Source organism: Pleurodeles waltl, chromosome 6 (genome assembly GCF_031143425.1).
Source record: "Pleurodeles waltl isolate 20211129_DDA chromosome 6, aPleWal1.hap1.20221129, whole genome shotgun sequence".
In the NCBI taxonomy this organism is placed as follows: Eukaryota; Metazoa; Chordata; class Amphibia; order Caudata; family Salamandridae; genus Pleurodeles; species Pleurodeles waltl.
Genome location: NC_090445.1, coordinates 620,528,183 through 620,550,624, shown reverse-complemented (window position 1 = coordinate 620,550,624; position 22,442 = coordinate 620,528,183).

Below are 22,442 nucleotides of genomic sequence, written 5' to 3'. Positions count from 1 at the left end.
GTGTCCACCAACGGTAGTGGTATTGCATACACTTAACATGTCTTTCTTCTGTCTCCCCCCCCTTTTGTGGTCTCCCTGTTCTTGTGTGCAATAGCTTCATCAGGTGGAGGAGCAGTGGCACCGGAGCAGGAGGGAGCTGCATCCCACTTGGTCCTGGAGAGCGAGACAACGGAGTCTGAAGCCACCAGTGGGACGGAGGGCGAGGGGAGCTCCACAGTGGGGACAGGAGGTGACAGCAGCGACAGCGACTCCTCCTCTGATGGGAGCTCCCTTGCAGTGGCGGGCCCCTCTGTGCCCCCCGCATCAACAGGTACAGCCGCCACCCCCCCCTACCAGCACCGCCCTCCCAGCAGCCCCTCAGCGTGTGTCCTGTGGCCGCTCACCCAGGAGGGTGGGCATCTCCTTCGCCCCAGGCACCTCAGGCCCTGCCCCAGTCAGCCCTGCAGCCCTCAGTGAGGAGGCTATTTACCTCCTGAGATCCCTCACTGTTGGGCAATCTACCATTGTGAATGCCATCCAGGGTGTCGAGAGGCATTTGCAACAAACAAATGCATACCTGGAGGGCATGCATTCTGGCCAGGCAGCCCAACTGAGAGCATTTCAGGCTCTGGCCTCAGCACTGATGGCAGCCATTGTCCCTGTGTCCAGGCTCCCCCCTCCAACTTCCTCCACCCAGATCTAATCCCCTGTACCTCAGCCTATCCCATGCACACCATCATACCACAATGCACACACCTCAACACACAAGAGTGGCTCAGGCAAACATAAGCACCACACATCCCACAGGCACTCACACAAGCATCATACCCATGCAGACATACCAACATCCACTGCCTCCACTGTGTACCCCTACTCCACGTCCTCCTCCTCCCTCCCTATCTCATCTCCACTCACACCTGCGTGCACTACATCTTTAGCCACTACCTCCACCACCAGCACACCCATCACCACACACCGCTCATGTGCATTCACCACCCCCACTACCATTCACACATCCCCTGTGTCCTCTCCCAGTGTGTCTGTGAGCCCTCCTCCCAAAGTACACAAACACAGGCACACACCCACCCAACAGCCATCCACCTCACAACAGCCTCCAGCCCATGCACCTTCACCCAAATTCAGCAAACGTACACCTCCTACAACCACTACCTCTTCCTCCACTCCCAAACTCCCTCCATCTACACATCCCAATGTGTCTAAAAAACTTTTCCTGTCTAATATTGACTTCTTCCCTACACTTTCCCCACCCCGTCCGTCCCAAAGGGCCAGGCTTTCCAGGTCCCAACCCAGCACCTCAGCCACCACATCACCAGGAACAGTGGTGCCAGCAACTGCTGGCTATTGGAGTGTGCCAACCAACAGGGCTGACAGTGTGCCACGGAGCAAGAGCAAGGACATTCCGCCACCTGCAAAAGTTAAAAAGTTGCCCACATCCTGGAGAGAGAAGCAGAAAACACCTGCCACCAAGGGCTCAGGGAAAACGAAAGGGGATAGTGGCAAGACAGCTGCGCCACCATCCAAGGTGGGGAAGGGCCAGATTATAAAGGGCAGGTCAGGAGAGGGCATGGTGGCACTGACAATGGGACCAGTGTCACACGTCGACGCCAACCTGTACGGCGGAGAAGACCTCCACCTGTACCGCCACCAGCACCGCCGCCACTGAGCCCGCCACCAGCACCGCTGCCACTGAGCCCGCCACCAGCACTGCTGCCACTGAGCCCGCCCCCAGCACCGATGCCACAGAGCCCGCCACCAGCACCGCTGCCACTGAGCCCATCCAGCAGTACCTCCGCCACTGAGCCCACCGCCAGCACCAATGCCACAGAGCCCGCCACCAGCACCGCAGCCACAGAGGCCGCCGCCAGCACCGCCGGGACTGACCCCGCTGCAAGCACCGCCAGCAACCCCGCGACATCCTGAGCCAGTGGCACCACCGCAGACATGGCTGCCATCCCCAGTGGTCAATCGTCCGAGGCTGGTGGTCAGTTCCAGGAGCCTGGGCAGCTTCCATGATACACGACTTTCAGTGGAGAAGGGCATCCACTACCTCAGTCCTTGGCAGGATGAAGCACTCTGGGCACAAAGCCCCCTCCAGAACCAGTGGAGAAAGGCATCCACTACCTCAGTCCTTGGCAGGATGAAGCACTCTGGGCACAAAGCCCCCTCCAGAACCAGTGGAGAAAGGCATCCACTACCTCAGTCCTTGGCAGGATGAAGCACTCTGGGCACAAATCCCCCTCCAGAACCAGTGGAGACTGTTATCAACTTGAGAGACTGTGGCTTTGCACTCCCCAGGAAAAAGCAGTGGGCAAACCACCCACTGGAGAGACTTGAGAGACTGTGGCTTTGCACTTCCCAGGATAAAGCAGTGGGCAAACCACCCACTGGAGAGACTTGAGAGACTGTGGCTTTGCACTCCCCAGGATACAGCAGTGGGCAAACCACCCACTGGAGAGACTTGAGAGACTGTGGCTTTGCACTCCCCATGATAAAGCAGTGGGCAAACCACCCACTGGAGAGACTTGAGAGACTGTGGCTTTGCACTCCCCAGGATAAAACAGTGGGCAAACCACCCACTGGAGAGACTTGAGAGACTGCGGCTTTGCACTCCCCAGGATACAGCAGTGGGTATGGAGCCCCCTCATGGAAAAGTGGCATTGTGCATTCATCAGGCTGAGGTGCCCCCCCTCGCTCTCCCCCTGAGGTGCTTGTTTCATTTCGATATATTGCCCATGCAGTGCTCTCTCCGTTTGACATCTGGTATCAGGTGTGGGCCTCGCCCACGCATTTTGGGCCCAGTGGTCCACGGACAATAATTGGTGCACTATCCGGACTTGTGTAGTTGGTGTACATAATTGTATATCCTGTATTTCGAGTTTTAACTACTGGATTTGTCATGATTACAATCATTCAACTAATTTCCTTTTGTCCTTGCGTTCTTCCAGGGGGAGTGGGGGGGTGTATATGTATTGTTGCGCCATGTATTTGTGTGTATGTTGTAGTGGGTGAGGGTGGGGGTGGGGGTGTTGCGTGTTGCGTTTGTGTGTCACTCTCTTTTCCATTCCCCCTCCCCTGTGTTGTAGGTGCAGTACTCACCGTGGTCGTCGCCGCCGTCTTTGATGCTCCTGATAGAGGAGCAGGAAGACCATCGCAGGGAGTATCTGGAGTTCTGGCTCTATGGCGTCCCGGTTCCTCGTGGGGTGTGGAAAGGTGAGTGTTTTCCCTTCCAAGTCCTGTTTCGGGCGTGTTTTTGTTCGCATTGGTTCCGCCATGGAAAAGGTGGCGGATTGGCATCTTGTGATAGGGTGGGTGGTACATTGTCTTCCGCCTGTCTGTTGGCGGTGCCCGCCGCAGTGTTTGTTCCTACCGCCGTGGCGGTCGGAGTGTTAAAGTGGCTGTCTATGTTGGCAGTTTCTGCCGTGTTTGTGATTCCATTTTTTTTCCGCCGGCCTGTTGGCGGTCTTACCGCCGCTTTAACACCGACTGCCAGGGTTGTAATGAGGGCCTTTGTGATGTACAAGTGTGGTAGGTGACAGCACCTCCTTCTCATCAAGTCAGAGATGGCCTATCTTACCACCACCATCTTGCCAACACCTAATCTCATTTGTCTCACTATCTGGGAACAGTAAACAAAGACCAACTGCCAGCAACACCTAGTCATGCGACCCAGCGACCAGGCTGCAGGCACCAAATGGTTTGGACAAGAAAATGCCAATTTTCTAAAAGTGGCATTTCCAGAGTTGTGACCTCACTTAACAAATTAACCCAATGTTATCCTATGGAAGAGGTAGGCCTTGCAATTGTGAAAAACGAATTTAAGAGTTTTTCACTAGCAGGACATGCAGACGTTAAAAGCACATGTTGAACTTTTAGAATTTTAGAACCATTTGATGGTTGAGTGTTGGGACATTATTTCCTTTTCACTCCTGTGTTTTCTTTTTTATCTTGACCGGGACCCCGGTTACCCAATACACTTCAGCTTGTTTGAGGGTTTCGAACCAATTTTATCCTTTTTTCTTTAGCTCCTCTCAGGACGCAGGTTTAGAGTCTTTTCCACATATACATTATCAAGGCACACATTATTGTTGAAGATCTCCGGAAAAGAGCCCCCAAGAGGGGCCCATCAGATATTGCAGCGCCAGTCTGACGAGGAGCAGACTCTATGATGAAGCATGACATCCACTGGATGTGTGAGGGTTCTTGCTTCTATTTTTGTATGTGCCTAGTGGAGTTACGTTCTCTTTTCTCATTTTGGAACAGTGTACCTGTTTGAATTATATGACATTTGTGAGATTGTACTGTGGACCAGGTAACCTCCCTAATCCTCTTATTGGTTATATAAGAACTTTTAGACTATGCTGCACTATGCCCTATTGGCTGTTTAAGGCCTATCCTGGGGGTGACTTATATATACTAAAATGGAAGGTTTAGACCTGGCAAATATTTGTTTTGCCAGGACAAAATGGCAGCTTCAAAACTACACACAGAAGCTGCAATGGCAGGCCTGAGATATATTTAAAAGGCTACTTAAGTGGGTGGCACAAGCAATACTGCAGGTCCTCTCGTACCATTCAATTTACAGACCTTTGGTACATATAGTACCACTTTACTCTTGACTAAAGTAAATTAAATGTGCCAATTGGGTGTAAGCGAATTTCACCATGTCTAACTGCAAGAGCACACACACTTTAGCACTGGTTAGCAGTGGTAAAGTGTACAGAGTCTTAAGGCTAAGAAAAATGAGATAAGCAAAAATGGAGGTGCAAGGCAAAACATTTGCGGAAAGACACCCTAAACTGACCAGTCTAACAGCCACTGCTTACTGGCTTTCAGATCGATGGAACATATCTCTTTTCTTCAGGGGTAGCAACTCACTCTGCACATTAAGTGCATGTGATATTTTGTCAGCTGAAGAGCCTGGACTTGCGACACACTGTTCACTATCCTGTGAACTCTCATCTTCCTCATTGTCACCACAGTCTGAAATTGACAGATGTACTATGCATTTCTGTTTTATGGCTCTACTACCTTCACACATGTGTGTTTGCTTTCATTACAGTATGCAACTCCTATTCATTAGTTTTGATGTATTTACTTCTTTTGGTAGTGATGGTCATTGATCAGAGTTCCATCTATGTAATTGTTACTTGGCTGTATGCTTGTTGATTTTATAGCACCTGCTCTATTCCCAACTGATTCCCCGTTTTTCAAATGCTCTGTAAATTGTCCACACATGAGTTTCTTTTGACTCTGTAAGCCTGTCCTTGTGGGTGTTGTATTTTACTTGGCTTATTCAGACTTTGGGTGCCTTTTGTTCTTGTTTCCAGGTATTTCTTGGAAGCCGGAGGTTAGTTTTAGGAAGCAATTAAGCAACTTTAGAGCACGATTGCATTCTACCAACAAAATCTACAACATGAAGTGCTACACAGAAAACTGTGGTGCGTGGACTCCAATTTACACCAGAGTACAAAAGCCTGGATGTGATAGAAAAAAAGTGAAGGTATCCAGTGGCGTTTGAAGAAGTGATTTTTAGGTGGGGCACCCAAGGTACCACAAATAAAACTGGTAGGACCCCCTACAAAAGGCAGTCATGAAGATTATGCATATGTGTATTATATATTTATGTCTGTAGAATGGATATTGTCTTCGAAGTGTCTCAGTTACTCCCTTTCTGCTTTTCATACCACTCTCTTCTGCAGTCTCTTTATTACACATTTATGCTTTTTGTCTCCTCATATCTTTCTGTAACAGTAAATATGCATATCTTACACCTCGTTTCTTTCCTCTTCAGCATTCTCGTTTTCCTTTCTCTTCTTTTTTGCACAGCGTTCACTTCACCAATCCCCATTCCAGGACCCCACCCCCCTTTCCACGTCTCACCTCCATAGACACACATACACAATACAATCACTAGCTGGACGCGATGCATTTTCTATAATCTTAGCTCAGAGAAGCCAGTCACTGGATAAGCAGGTAGCAAATACTCTCAGGGAATGCAAGAGTAGGTAAAACGTGAAATTTAAACTAGAACAACATTGCTGTTCTCAGGCTGAGATGGGTTGTGTCTGCTTTTGCTGGCTAAAGCTGTCGCCAGTGGTGGGGAAAGGCGATGGGTTTTTACAGAGAGAGCACCAGTCGGCCGGCCCTACCAGGACACCCCACCCCTCTAAAATGACAGCAGTAAAGGCAACAGAAGACCGCCATCATACATTTGATTTTTACGTAGTTGTGTAATATTGTATTAGAACTCAGTTCTAGCGAGTCCTAGGTTAGCACTTTAGACATCAGAGCGCACTTTGATCCACAGTGTCCTTGGCACTTAGGGTACAATTTCCTTTTAGTGCTCCCATTTTGGAAGCGTATGGTTAGGGTTTGTTTTTGACCTCTTTATGCATTCCTCAATTGTGTCGTTTTGGCTCGCTTGAAAAATTATTGGGACATCGCTCACTGCTACTTAGGTGTTTCAAGCTTTGTGCCTTCCAGCGTTCTCATCATTTTCTCCTTGTTTTGGACGTTTTCTCAATTTTCAAGACGCGATCACATCTCTTGTTTTCAGTCAGTTTCACTTTAGTTAAGTATCGGAGACCGAGTTACGAAAAACTTGACCTTGGTCTCCTGTGTCTAGTGCTCCAGGTGAGGCTGCGAGTTCAGGTGCGAGACGGGAGGGAGGTAACAGGAACCTTGTTTGTTCAGGCAGGAGACAGAGGTCACAAAGGAGAGTACGTGCAGCCCGGAGCCTTCGGCATGGCGGCGCTGCCAGTGGGGCCTTCACGGGCTAGCTGAGGCGTGTCGCGCTCCTTGTGATTTTGTACCCTGACACTCTGCCAGTGACGCTGCAGGTGATGATGGACCCAATAAACCGGAATGGTTTGTTTGCTGCTAGCATTTGTCTGACTGTAAATAGGAATTACGTAAGGTTTCATAAATTAAACGGAGGGGAGGGACTAGGCAGTGCAACTGCAAGTTTACAGCTTTGACTTAACCCACGACCAAGAAGTACAAATGTGCCTGTGTGACAGTTACATCAACTAAACTCCCCTAATTCCAGAACTGTAACTGAACGTAACGACACCATTCTATTCAATAAAACACTGGCATGGCTTTGTTCCTATTAGCTATGTTTCCTAATGCAGCAGGACTACCTGCAAATAGTCAGAGTGATATAAATAGAAATATTTTAATACACATCTAAGCTATTATTCAGCACTGTTGCTTTTCTGTGGTTAAGCCAGAAAAAAAAACTACTGAACCGCTAACCAAGGCATCATTCACCTGAGGCCGTCCAAATCTCAAGGTGCGGTCATGCAATGAGTTATTGAGACCCATTAAAACTGGCAGGATAACAGCAGGGAGAGAGGAGTAAAATGTGTAAATGCCCCAGCATCACGTTTAGTGGTCTTCTTGAAGAGCTTAGTTTCAATAACCGCACTGATCACTGTCAGTCTGAGGTCAAGGAATTCTATGTATAGGGTTTAAAAGGAGCCTCTGGTACTTTCTCAGAAGGCTTCCTTCTTAATTTCCGAAAGGTTTGGCTTAAGCAGCCCCCACCACTCCCCATACCCATCTATGACAAAAGTGCACTACAAGGCGTGCTTGTGTCACAAACCTCACCAGAGCAGCCAGAAAGGAGCAGGGTAGATGTTCCAGTGCATGTCTGGTGTAGATGACACCAGTGCTTAATTTGTAAATAAAAACGTGCCGGTGCCCAAAGCCCTCCTCTTGAGTACGCGACTGCTGCAATTAAATGTGCGAACACGGCGTAATCCTGAAGCCATCATGGGCCTCCTTAATCCATTTACATCCCCTCCCTGCCCCAACGGCTTACTCCTGCAGCTTTCTGCTCTCTCCTTTTGTGACGCTTCTTTCTCTTCCTCTGCGTTTCCCAAATGTGTCTTTTGATCACACTAAATGCATGAGGCAGAAAATTAAGTGCCAGCCCTCAAAAATAAGTGCCGGTGCTCCGCACCGGACACAACAAGCACAAATTAAGCACTGGATTACGCCCCATAGGTGGTCTCCCTACGTTTGAGGGAAGCATCCCTGCTTGAATCGGAGTAAGCAATCAGATGCTCAAGGTGAAAAAAAGTGGGGAAAAATTGCAAGGCTTACTATCTGGCATACGGCTGACCATCATCTCTACGCCCCAAGTGCATACCTTTTCTTTGCAAAAATGTATGTTTTCCCATGGGGAGTGATCAGGCCCCAAGAAGGGCACAGTTGTCCCCCAAGGTCGAAAACACAATGGCAGGCAAATTTTTGGGCGATGGGCAATCTGGCACGCGGTCCTCCCCAAGCTTAACAAACTACCACAATCAGCTACAACCAAAGCAGATATGTTGGACTCCTATTTAAAACAAGGGAAAACCACAGGCACCAACAATCCCCTCCAAGTGTAGGCTAACCCAGCCTCTACATTCCTCAAACAACTATCAGAATGTGAATATATGGACCTTATCAAAGCAAGCAGGCCATCCGGCTGCCCCTCTAACTGTTGCCCACCACAAATCTTCAAAAACATTCTTTTGACTACCTCTGCTGCCACAGCAGTCAGAACAATCATCAATATTCCTTTAACTACTGGAATTTTGTCAGAAGACTTAAAAAGGGCATACATATACCCATTCATGAAGAAAACAAACCTGGATCCAAATGACCCAAACAACTGCAGACCAATTACATATTGTCTTTTTGCTTGGCAAATGGATAGAAAGATTAGCATTCACCCAAAGGTCACACATCATCAAAGCTAACTCCGACTTCCAAACAGGATTCTATTTAGGAAGAGGTGAAGAATCTGCTCTCCCACGCCATCTGGGATGATTTTAAAAACACGATAGCTGGGAATGGGGTTGCTGCACTACGTCTCTTGGAACATTCAGCTTGCTTAAACACAACTGATTATGACACTCTAATCCAAAGACTCTAAGAAGCTGGCATAGAGGGGACTGCTCTCACTTGGATCACATCATACCTTCAAAACCGAACAAATGTTATCTGTAGTCCCCCTTTCTCATCCAAAACGTACTTCACAAAAGCAGAGATCATCTCACCCATGCGTTTTACCATCTGCATGAAGTCATTACCAGCAATGATGAATGAATTTCAGGTCACATGCTATAACTACGCAGAGGACAGACAAGTCTTAAACTGGAAAGCCCCAAAGACATTGGAAACTCAAAAATCTTCAGTTGTCTCAGAGCCGTTGATTAGTGGATGACATAGAGCCATCACAAATTGAATGCATCTAAAACTGAATTACTCACGTGTGGCGATTAGGAATTCATAACCCACTTTGTGCCTCACAATTTTGGACCCCTCCTAAAGTATCCAAGGAATTACCATGTTCTTCAAGCTAACAGTAAATGCCCAAGTGGACAAGTTAGTAAGATCAAGCTTTATTACTGTGACAACTCAGTGACACATCTTCCCCCACCTAGGATTTCCACACAGATTCCAAGCTACTATCACTCTTGTACTGTGTAAACTTGATTACACCAGTGGCATCTAATATGGATCATCTTCATCAACTATGAAGATACTACAATCAGTACAGAACTCTGCTGTCAGACTACTCCTATCTGTAAAGCCACAAGCCCGCATCTCCCCTGTTTTCTGCCCTACTTTTGTTACCGGTTGCCAGAAGACCATCTTCAAACTGCTTTGTATCACCCATAAACCACTACACGGAACAGGACCATTTTTCATCAGTAATAATTCAACAAATATATACAACAAAGGAACCACCACTCAAGATTGGCACCTTGCCTCAAAACCCCAGCCTACAAGAAAGAAGTCATGGGTGGTACATCTTTCCCTTTACAAGCAGCCAAACTATGGAATTCATTACTCCCAAACATAAGATTCATGGATAACTGTTACCTTCAGAAAACGACTCAAGAGTTGACTCTTTCCTACATGACCACCATACTCAAAACACAAATGTACAGCATATGCCTGTGTATGTTATACACGTAAAATGTGATTGATTTGTATGTATTTAGATATGTGCACTTCTTTGCAAAAATATATATACAACAGATGGCTTAACAAATATATATATCTATCTATATCTGTGTGTATATATATATATATATATATATATATATATATATATATATATTGAACACTTGTCCCTAAACGTCACACGACAAGGCACGAACACTCCAAGTATTCAATTAAAAATTTCCTTTTATTGGCAATAAAACACTTCCTCGTCCAACGTCTTTTAGCCGTACCCTTGATCATGGCATGTAGCGGGAGTTTGATACATCCTTTAGGACACAAACCAAGAAAGAAACATAATGAACACAAACAACAGACCACTATTAAATCATATTATGATTGCCCATTAGCTCCGTGAGCACCATTTTGGAATGGGTTACTCGCTCCGCAGGAAAATTCATTCATGGGCAGTGCAGATCTTGAAAAGTATTCATATTCTGGTAGAATAATGTCATAAATTATGCAGATCTTACAAAATACTACTATTCTGAATAATGTCACACTCTGGAATCTGTGTGCATGCCCCTGCCCATTCCTTTTAGCCCACCATGTTCCATAGACCTGCTGCTGCTCCTCCCACCTGCCTAGCATGGTCAAATGGCTGCCGCCTGTCACTGCCACCTCTACCCTTCCTCTCTGGGTTCCATGTCCCTAACCCCTCCCTCCTGTCCTCCATGGTACATTTTGCTGCCGCTTCCTTCTGCCCTCCATGCTCTGCTGTGCTGAAACTGCTCCTCCTGCCTGCCCTGCATAGTCTCTTCTGAAGCCTTCATCTGCCCTCTCTTGTCTGTGTCCAGTCCCTACCCCTTCCTTCTGTCCTCCATGGTCATTTGTGCATGCCCCTGCCCGCTCACACTTGCCCACCAAGGCCGTTGTGCTGCCACTATCCGTCCTGCTTGCAATGCATGCTCTTCTGTGCCGCCACAGCCCCCCAACCTGCCCTTGTAGTGAATCCTAGTTTGTTTTAATGGGATAACAGGAGTTAGCTTAGCCTCTGGCTTGTAGACTCGTGCCCCCGTCACCTAGTGACTTTTAACCTACTTAGCTTGCTCTGACTTAGTCCAATTAATTATTTATGTCTTCTAAGATGGCTGCCTTGTTGATAGTTAGACTACTTGTTATGGGTAACATCATCAGTGTCACTGCGCCAAGGCGTCAAGATCAAGCACCAAAGACAAACAAACAGTAGGTGTTCACACTTAGGGATTTTCCCTCTCTATACTTTCGAGGGATTGTTGATATTAATTGCCATCTCATGCATGTCTATTATCTATTGTTTAGGAACACACCTACTTCAGGGGACCTTGTAGATCTGTATAAATACATCACACTTTAGACAGATAATCAGAGGGATTCCGACCAGAGGGCATCGCCACCATCGCTGATACCGATGCTGCAGTCGTCTTGATGCTGACCCAGTCTTCGTGTCCCTGCGGAGTCTGAGATAAAGACCTCATTCCAAGCTAATGAGGGTTGGGTGCTCCTCTCATGGACATGGCATTGGCAGATTAGGTTTAACAAACCCAGCTCTCCTTTAGGTAGGAGGTTAGGCCTTTACACATTAGGGTATTAGGGCATAATACATCTCATATATCTTTTTTATATATTGCAAGATGGTGGGGGTCTTTGTAATAATTACTCTTGTCTTCACAATACTATTTCTTGCTTTATTCATAATCCTAATCATTGTAGCCCATGCAACTTAACGCAAATTGCAGTTATGTTAAATAAAAACTATTGTAACTTTACTGCACCTGTGTCATTGCCTGTGTTTGTATGAGACATAATATATCGGTGAGAAAAGGGTAATCTCCGTTTATCCACGACACTCCCTGAGATATCTTATTTTTGAGTCCATACGTAAACGGCTGCCATAGATTACCTTTTACTATTGTGTTTCTGGTGAGGTGCTGCTAGTGAGCCGGTAAGGTTAGGACAACATTTGAGACTTGTTGTGGGAAAGACGTAGTCACCTACAAACAAAAGTACTGTCATCCCTAAACCAGCAGTCTTGCTCAGAGCAAGAGTCCAAACTACGACATGGCGCCACCAACGATGGTGTTTAGGCACTAATTTACGGATACCCTGACTATCACTGTCTCACAGACAACAGGTACCCTAAGTACCATCATACGGAGACGTCCGTGGTCTTTGGGAGGATCCTCCTCAGCTGAAAAGGTAACACCTAATTAAACTGTAGGTTGTTCGAGCTTGAACTCATAAAAGGAATATACTTCCCATTTCTGGTGTTCCATTTCTCTAAACCAATATGGCTGATGCCATAGACATTCCTGAAAATGCTAGACATGAACTAACACAAAATTTATTAACGCATGGCCTTACCGATGGGGGCGGGGATGTTACTCTGATAATAGAAGCTACTGAAGCATACCAAACAGAAACATTTTTCTGTTGGGTCACCTTTCCTGAGGTTGACCAAAGAACAAAAACATTCCACACATATGAAGCTGCAAATGTACCTTTACGGTACCAAGCATACCAGTATCATGAAATATCGCTCACCTACCAGGAGCATCAGAACTTTTTCGAAGGCGCCCTACCACATGTACTACGAAGAGTGAGGTTAGGTCCCTTAAGTAATGATGGACCTACCTGGCCTATGTTCGCCACATACACACCTCACCCAGGCATACAGAATATGCCGATAGCAGATTTACGAGTTTTATATAATGAATTAGTGGCATTGTATAGACGATTAGTACAGTTCGTAATGCGAACATTGCACACAACACCAGGGTGTCCAGCACCACCATTAGCTGGTGGTTATCAATTGGCTACTGGGATTAATCCACAAACAGTGCATACTATTATGGGTAAAGTGCCCCCGGAACGGGAAAAAATACTGTTCTGGATTGCCCAGAAAATGAATCAGCTGGAAGCTGTGTTTCCCCATACGGGACCACAGGAAAAACATAGATTGCTCACTATGTGCTTGCCTTTTGGAATGGTTCCCTCTGTGGATGACTGTGCCACATGGGGTACAGTGTTCGCTGCCATATATACTACCACACATGGTACCCCAACACTTGCCAATTTACCAGAAGTGTTAAAACAAATACAAAATGAGCATGGGGCTGCACCAGCCCTTGATTTGGGGATGAAATTGATGCGTAACTTTGACGCCGTATCATCAATTATACTGAGTAAAATTAAAGGGGAAGCGGTAGCACTGGCAATTCGCCAGCGTCTCCGGGAAACTCCAAACCAGGAACAGGAGAGACAGCTACCGAAAATAATTTCCAATACCTATACTAGTATAGGACGGGATAGTTTGGGAGCCAAACCTAAAAAATTGGAGTTACAAGGTACCGCCCATAAGGAGGGTACAAAGCAGGCACAAGAGGGCCCTAAGAAGCGCTGGGACAAACAAAAATATTTCAAAGAAAGAAGAAATAAGAGAGCTGATTCTCCACACCCAGAGAGCTCCGAAAGGAGATAATATCTCAGAAATAGGGAGAACATTAAAACTCCAGACAGATATACTGATTCACGTCCCTCTCGTTCCTTTCAGGACGCACCGGATAGATGTAGCGAGAGAGGGGGCCATCAAGATCGACGTCCGGAACACGTGAAAGAAAAGAAAGACTCACAACAGTCTGCCATTAAAAAAGAAGAAAAGACTCCTCTGCAAAAGCCACAGTTTAAAAAGAAGAAGGTGGCAGCACTGACAGTTAAAAATGCCAGTAATATTGAGAACGCTGTTGAGGAACAAGAGGTGGGCAGTGAATCTGTTAGACAGCGCGGCAGAGGTCACAATATGTCGCCAGAGTCTGAAAGGTCATCTGGATGCGACAGCAACTAGCGATTACATCGCGGTTGAAACAGCGGATGGCCGTGTTCTTCCTCCCGATAGGGTGTATGACTTAAAAATTCAGATAGAGGGAGTCGTGGAGCGCTCTTTTAGTGTGATATTTTGGGATGAACTTACTAGTGATATCCTATTGGCCGAAAGAGACTGGCCACCTGAACACGTCCGCAAGCTCCTGCATGGAGAAGATGTCATTTTGCCTTCTTTCTCCGATCTTGTTCCGGAAGCAGCAAAAGGAGCCTACGCTGCTGAATGGGCTTTAGCGCAGGAACCTGCACTATAACGTAATCATGTAGGTTGGAACAAGGAGTCTCCTTGTCATATTATTCCCGCTAGGTCTACACCCCAACCGCAGCCGCAATACCCTGTTAAACATGAAACGAAAGCTCCGGTAAAGCAGATCCTATCACAACCTGAGTACCAGGGAGTAATTGAACCCTGTACATCTGCAATGAATAATCTGTTATTCCCCGTTGCAAAGCCAGATCATTCATATAGAATAGTCGTTGATTATAGACACTTAAATAGTCATACACGCACGTATGCTATACAAAATTCACACAGCACAGCACTGATAAACAATATAGTGCGGAAAAAATGTAAAACAACATTAGACATATCTAATGGGTTTTTCTGCCAGAATTTATGTCATGAAAGTAGGGACCGAAGTGCATTTTCATTTGGCTCTCAGAAACACTTTTGCCGTTTACCTCAAGGCTACGAAAATAGGCCTAGGCATGTTTTCAGCCCGTGTAACATCAATATTACATGATATTGATTCAGAGGCATTGTCCTGTGTGGATGACATATATCTCACAGACGACGTCCTCGACATTCATTTTACGAGGGTCGATCGGATAATTTTGGGATTTGCAGACCTTGGTTACAAATTCAATTTTAAGAAAAGCAAGATAGCCTTTCATTAGTGTGTTATTCCTGGGATATGAGCTATCAAGCGAAGGAAAGAGCCTGGCCCCGCACTTTCTAGAGAAATGTGCTCAACTACAGCCTCCGAACACACTTAGGAAATTTCAGTCATTACTGAGTTTCTTCAATTTTGGCAGAACATACATTCCAGATTATGCTGAATGCCTCAAGCCACCGTATGACCTAGTACAGCCCAAATTTTCTAGCAGACACTGGACAATTGAACACATGCACATCCTTAGGGACATGCAACAGGACATGCTAGAAGCTAAAAACTTACACACAAGTGACAATAAAAATAATTTGGTCATCAGAATAATTGCTGGTGCCATAGGATTTACATATGTCACCTTTAATGAGGATGACACGATACCGATAGCATGTAAATCACATTTATACTCTAATGCTGAACAACGTTTTGCACCTACAGAAAAGATTCTGACGGCAGTTCAGATGGCCATCATAAAAGAGAGGCCACTTGCCCAGGGGAAACGTATTATTGTTGTCTCCCCGGTGCCGGCCTTAGAGGCTGTCACTAAAGCGAGCGTTCCTAACGTTAAGGCATTACATCCACGTTGGATACAATGGGCAACGTCTCTGACCGCCACTGATGTCGATTATAGATTCGATCCAAGACTTCAAACACAAGAATTTCTCCAGTATGAACAAGAGTACCCCGCTCCTCTAAATATCTTGCCACGAGAGAGCTACCATACTATCATATACACTGACGGTTCAGCACAACCGGCTGTAGGTACTAAACATCAATACTCGGCAGCTTGCGCAGCCGTGAGCGGAGTGATGGTAGATGGAGTTTTCCACCCTCACAATACCTACACACAGACCTTAGGGGACTGCACGGCACAGTTGGCTGAGCTGAAAGCTCTTATTCTAGCGCTCGAACATACTGAGACAGGAAGCCAGACTTTGATAGTCTGTGACTCATATTATTGCGTCCAGTCATACAATGAATATCTCAATTATTGGAAACTGAACGGGTTTAGAGATTCTAAAGGGAACACCATTAAACACAAAACATTGTGGGGAAGGGTGGCTGATCTTAAGGATAAGCTACCGTGTGTCCATGTAGTCCATACATTAGGACACCAACGTGTAGGAGTACACGTTACCGGTAATACATTGGCTGATGAAGCGGCCAAAGCATCAGTAGCTACGGCTTCTGTGGCTGCAGTGACTCGTTCTCGGACGAGATTGGGTAGTGAAATATTGATTGCCGTTAAAGCTTCGGCTGCAGGCAAGCCCCTTCCGAAATGATACCCTACAAACTATACTTACCATATCAGTGCACAGAATGTTGCTTATACAACGATTCCTGGGGTTGGAGATCGAGTGATCCCCTTATCCCCAATGAAGACCAAAGATTAGATCTGATTATGGCAGTGCATGAGGGTGTCGCTTCTGCACATGCTGGTATACAGGCCACAATAACAATTCTACAGCAACGCTACTGGTGGCCTGGTCTATGCAGACGAACAAAGCCGTATGTCCTTTGCTGTGACATTTGCCAGCAGATCAAGGGCTCTAATATCAAACGCCCACCGCAGACATCCCTCTTAGTGTCCGACAAGCCACTTCAGTGTGTGTACCTAGACCATTGTGGTCCCTTACAACCTGATGGTGCATACAAATACATTTTAGTGGCTGTGGATTCCTGTTCTAGATTCCTGTGGGTATGGCCACAGTGGTCGGCTGACGCCCGGACTGTTATAAAAGATTTGCTGATCTTTATCAGTACATATGCGGTTGCAGCATTACATTCGGACCAGGGCCCTGCATTTGCCTCTAAGGCATTCAGGGACACCATGGGGACAATGGGTGTTGAACTCCATTACTCCTTACCCTACCATGCTGAGGGAAATTCGGTTGTGGAGAGGCGGAATCGTGATCTAAAGCAGTCCTTAACAGCTCGAGTATTAGGTTCACGCTGCAGTTGGTTACACCACCTATATGGGGTCCAGAGAGCACTAAATAATCTGCCAAGACGGTCCTTGCCGGGACGTTCTCCATATGAGGTGCTCTTTGGGATACCTATGTATGTCCCAGATCTTGATGCCCCTGGTATGGTGGCAGCAGAAACACCATTTGACATAAAAGACCGTCTCACTGTTTTACAGGAGCTTCAACAAGTTTGTGATGATAAATCATCTGCAAGTGCTGCCACCTTAGGAATAAGGGAATTGCCGAAAACTTCAACTGGCTGGATTCCTAAAGATGGGGAACTAGTTTGTGAGAAGATCGCTGTGAAGAAGGAATTTGGTCCATCATACAGAGCACCTGTACCAGTCTTGGGAATACAAGGCACCAGGACTGTCATCTTATCACTACTGTCTGGTTCTAAGACGAACAGATTCATCTCCATTGATGACATCAAATTACACCATGTGGCCGATCCTTCACAGTAGACCAGGAGGTCCCTTGGGTGGTTCCCGATCCCCTCTCACTACCCAACAGGACATCCATCTACATAGTAGGATGAACATCACTACTACAGACTATGCAACAATGTCAACTGCTGTTCCGGACACTTCCTCGACCATGGGGAGGGCGGAAAATGAACTTTTGTTGGTTCCAGTCACATCTTCAGTGACCACCCCGGTTCAAGATTTAGCTGTATTTTACACGAACTCTTCACCGACGGATGACGTTGTCTACCAAGAGCCTACACGTGCAGTGGATCAGAATACACCGGCTCCTGTGTTTGCAGAGACTACCTCTGGCTATTTCATTGACATTGATGATTTTTCTTCGGATTCTTCCTCTACTATGATTGACAATGTTCCAAAAAGTAGTAAGCTGTATCGATGGCTTAAAAAGAACTATTTGATATACCCATGGAACTACTTGTGGTTCTGTTTGACATTTATTGCATTATTTTTTTGGATTGGTTTTGTGACTGTTTTCTTTTTGCTCATAAATGGTCACTATATTCCTGATCGCTCCTCAGTGGAGCCTGTTGATGAAGTCTTAACACCACATCATTCTTCACATAAGGTCTGAAAGGATTTGTCCCCTGTAAATATTACGGCAATACCGATTACTGATGGGATTGTGTGGGACAAAGTTCCATTCGATATATAGGGCCTACAGAAATTATTCAAATACCATACGTGTTCAAAATTTCAATGACTGATGTAATTACACCTGATGTTGTCTCTGATGATTGGGATGTCCAAACAGTTGATTCCATGCTAACTGAAATGAAGGACTATTCAGCTTTTGAAAGCAATGATGTATATGATTATACAATGAATTATGGGGAAATGTTCTGCTATAACAATTGGGGACATCACTACCTATACCGTGCCACTAGATACAGGCCTCTCTTTAACTACACACAGTGGGAACACTGTTCTACACCACTGGTGGGGAGTCCAAAGTATTATAGCGATAAATTTACATACTTTTCTGGGCATGATACAAGAAAAGCAGAGTCATATTATTTTAAAATACCTCCGGCACAAATTAGGAAAATTTTGCTAACAGATACAAAACTGATTTATTCAGATCCCTTTGTTTCCCGGCTCTCGATTGAGGGTTATGAATACTGGAAGAGCACTATTGACTTGAAAAGTGTATGGGGAACACAAGATTGGCAAATACAGGGTAGGGAGGCTTTGTTTCGGGCATGCCTGATTCCTGTGCAAATGATTTTCTTAAATGACACTATTGAGCAGCCATCCTGTCTGGGGTTAGCAAAAATTAAAGATCTGAACACGCCCAGTATCCCTACTCCGGCAAGGTTTAAAGATTGGCAACACTTCCTTAATATCACAGAGGAAAGGCTAGATGCAATGGTTAAGGCTGGTACCTATAATTCTTCACTTTCCAGTCCCGGCTGGTGGTTGGTATGGCCCACAGACACTAATGAGTGTCAAAGGTGTTTTTTTAACTCTTCAGGGGTTTTTTCAATTAACAGGCCAGACCCTCGCTTTTTATCGGGTCAACATACAGGTATAGTTACGACATACAGTGTGGGTAAGCTGTGCCAGAAATTGGTGCAAACAAACATGTTAGCCGCAGTTAAGAAACACCTGAACACTCTTTCTGAAAATATAGACTTGCAGGATTTTCTGCTTGGTTCTAGAAAACAGCACTCGAAAAGGTTTTTAGATGCTATGTACAATGAAATTTGGAAACTTTCCCAAATTGAGGCTGCTCCGCATTTAAGGCAATTAGATAAGGAAATTTGGAAAAAACATTAGCTGTTTTCGACAATGGCATGAATACACTGTCCAACAGGATTTATTCACTATGAAATATAGTGTCGTCTGCTATTGATATCACACAGACAGACTTGTCCCGGTTATATAATGGGCAAACACAGCTACGTTCCATCATGCAGCTAGGTTGGACGTTACAGACACTGAAAAGTGGCCATATTCCATGGAAGTATATTAATGGGAGTGAATTCTTCACTGCTTTTAATTTTTCCAAGGAACAAGCGACAATGGCTAAGAGGGAGGCTAGTTTCACCCTGCTTCAAGTAGAGAAATTAGATAAGTTGCCCTTCACTGTAGCAGAGAGTCCTTCAACTATCTGGCTCTTACACAGCATTATTAATTTACCGATTTCGACCTTTTGTTTCTCGAGCTGCCTGAAACATCTTGCAGTGGGACGATATGAGCAACTAGGAGATAGCTTTATTAAGGAAGAGTGGGAGTTGCCCTTTGACTATAGATGTCTGAACGGCGAAAGGGAGGTCTTTCTTAGCAGAAGCGAATGTGAGACTGCTGTTCGTCATTCTATGATATGCAAACAGGTGTCTCTTCACGGTCTTTGCAATGCGGGGGTCGCAAATTTGGCCTGTGTTCTGAAGGGTACTCCCGTCCCCTTGATTCGTCTGGTGTTTCATGTACTTTCCAATGGACGTTATGTTGTACTGAACAATCAAAGTTGTTGCGGCATGCGACCTGGAATTGCCTACGCAATCTCGGTCTCGAAGGTCGTTACGTGTTGTGGACATGTTTTGTTTCCCCCACATGAGAGATTAAAGTATCTGACATGTGGCCCCACATAGATACTATTAATGTGAACTATGACAAGCTGAGTAGGCTAAAGGCGCTATTGTTTCAAAAGCAGGTCGCCTTGACATCCGCAAAGGAGACGTATGCTCACCAGATTGCGAGATCATCAGCTGAGATACAATCCCTTTTAAATACCGATTTCCCCAAACACTTTAGAGAACTGGTATCCAGAACATTTAATGCTTCAAGCACCACTGGGATTGTCCATGTCTTTAAGGTTGTCGGTCTGGTTTCGTGTCCATCTTCCAGACTGTCTTCGGAGTCATCCCATCAGCCATCCATTCTCTCTTTTCAACCCAACCATCACACACTCACACACTCTCTCACAACCCGAAACAGCAACTCCTCCACCCACACACATCCATACACCCATTCACACACATCCATACACCCACTCACACACCTGCTCACATATATACATGCAGTCACACACTCTCTCAGACACCAATACAGTCACTGATGCATCGACTCAGTGACCCAAAAAACAACTCACACACCCACTCACAGACCCGCAGAGGCACTCACACACTCACTCACACAGCCATGTACACACTCATACAGCTACTTACACACCCACTCACAGACCCACTGTGATGCTATTAATTGTGTTTGACCAATGACTTTGTGTTTCACCACTGTGCATATTAGTTGCTCAATGTTCACCAGTAGCACATTATGGCCCTCATTCTGACCTTGGCGGGCGGCGGAGGCCGCCCGCCAAAGTCCCGCCGTCAGGTTACCGTTCCGCGGTCGAAAGACCGCGGCGGTAATTCTGACTTTCCCGCTGGGCTGGCGGGCGGTCGCCTTCAGACCGCCCGCCAGCCCAGCGGGAAAGAGGCTTCCACGATGAAGCCGGCTCGGAATCGAGCCGGCGGAGTGGAAGCTGTGCGACGGGTGCAGTTGCACCCGTCGCGTATTTCACTGTCTGCGCAGCAGACAGTGAAATACATGTAGGGGCCCTCTTACGGGGGCCCCTGCAATGCCCATGCCAGTGGCATGGGCACTGCAGGGGCCCCCAGGGGCCCCGCGACCCCCCCTACCACCATCCGGATCCCGGCGGTCGGACCGCCGGGATCTGGATGGCGGTAGGGGGGGTCGGAATCCCCGCGGCGGTGCAGCAAGCTGCGCCGCCGTGGAGGATTCAATGGGGCGGCGGTACACTGGCGGGAGCCCGCCAGTGGTGCCGGTCCGACCGCGGCTTTACCGCCGCGGTCGGAATCCCCATTGGAGCACCGCCGGCCTGTCGGCGGTGCTCCCGCGGTCCTCCGCCCTGGCGGTCTTTGACCGCCAGGGTCAGAATGAGGGCCTATATGTTTTGTTCAGTTCAGCTGCCTATTGGCTTTGACATGGCATTAGCCATTACTTTCTGTATTCAGTTTAGCCGCCTATTGGCTTTGACACAGCATTAGCCATTCCATTCTGTATGCTGCCTATTGGCTTTGACATGATATTAGACATTATTTTCGGTATTCAGCTTAGCTGCCTATTGGCTTTGACATGATATTAGACATTACATTTTGTATTCAGCTCATCTGCCTATTGGTTTTGACATGATATTAGACATTACATTTGATATTCAGGTTAGCTGCCTATTGGCTTTGACAGGACATTAGACATTACATTTGATATTTAGGTTAGCTGCCTATTGGCTTTAACGTGGAGTTAGACATTGCAGTTGAAACATCGCAGATGTCTGTATTCTTCCAAGCTGTGTTTTTCCACAAGATGAACCAAGCTGTTTTCTTCACACCAGACTAGACCTGATAAGAGAGAGTACATTTGGTGTTTTCCTTTCTGCTCAGCCTTGGGAACTCATGCTACATCAAATTACTATTTTAGAGACACTATAATCTCATTCAGAGTATAAAAGTTTCAGTCTTTTCTGTGTAGATGTTTCTGATGTGAAAGGTTATGAGATCTATATGTTAATCCACTTCCATTGCTTTACAGTGATTGCTTTTGTCATTCAGATCTGATTTGCTTATAATGTTTTTTTTTTTTGTGTTGATGTTTTTTTTGTTTTTGTTTGAAATAAGAGGTTTGTGAAACAAAAATTCATTGGTCATAGGGTGGAATGTGATGCTATTAATTGTGTTTGACCAATGACTTTGTGATTCACCACTGCGCATATTAGTTGCTCAATGTTCACCAGTAACACATTATGGGGGTCAGTACGACCTCGGCGGTCTTTTTAAAAGACCGCTGAGGCCGCAGGAGACAGAATACTGCCATTGCCGGTGGTATTTCTGTCTCCCTATTATGACATTTTCGCTGGGCCAGCGGAAATGTCACATCAACATTGCAGCCGGCTCGTAATAGAGCTGGCGGCAATGCTGATGTGCAGGGGGTGCAGTAGCACCCGTCGCGCATTTGCAGTGAAATGCACGACGGGGCTATGCATGGGGGCCCTTGCACTGCCCATGCCAGGCGGAATCCTGGCGGGAAAATGAAGGGGCCGGTGGTATGCCGTGGCAATTCCGCCACGGTCATAATTGCTGGCGGAACACCGCCAGCCTGTTGGCGGTGTTACCGCCAACATACCGCCAGCCGCCAGGGTCGTAATGACCCCCTATATGTTTTGTTCAGTTCAGCTGCCTATTGGCTTTGACATGGCATTAGCCATTACTTTCTGTATTCAG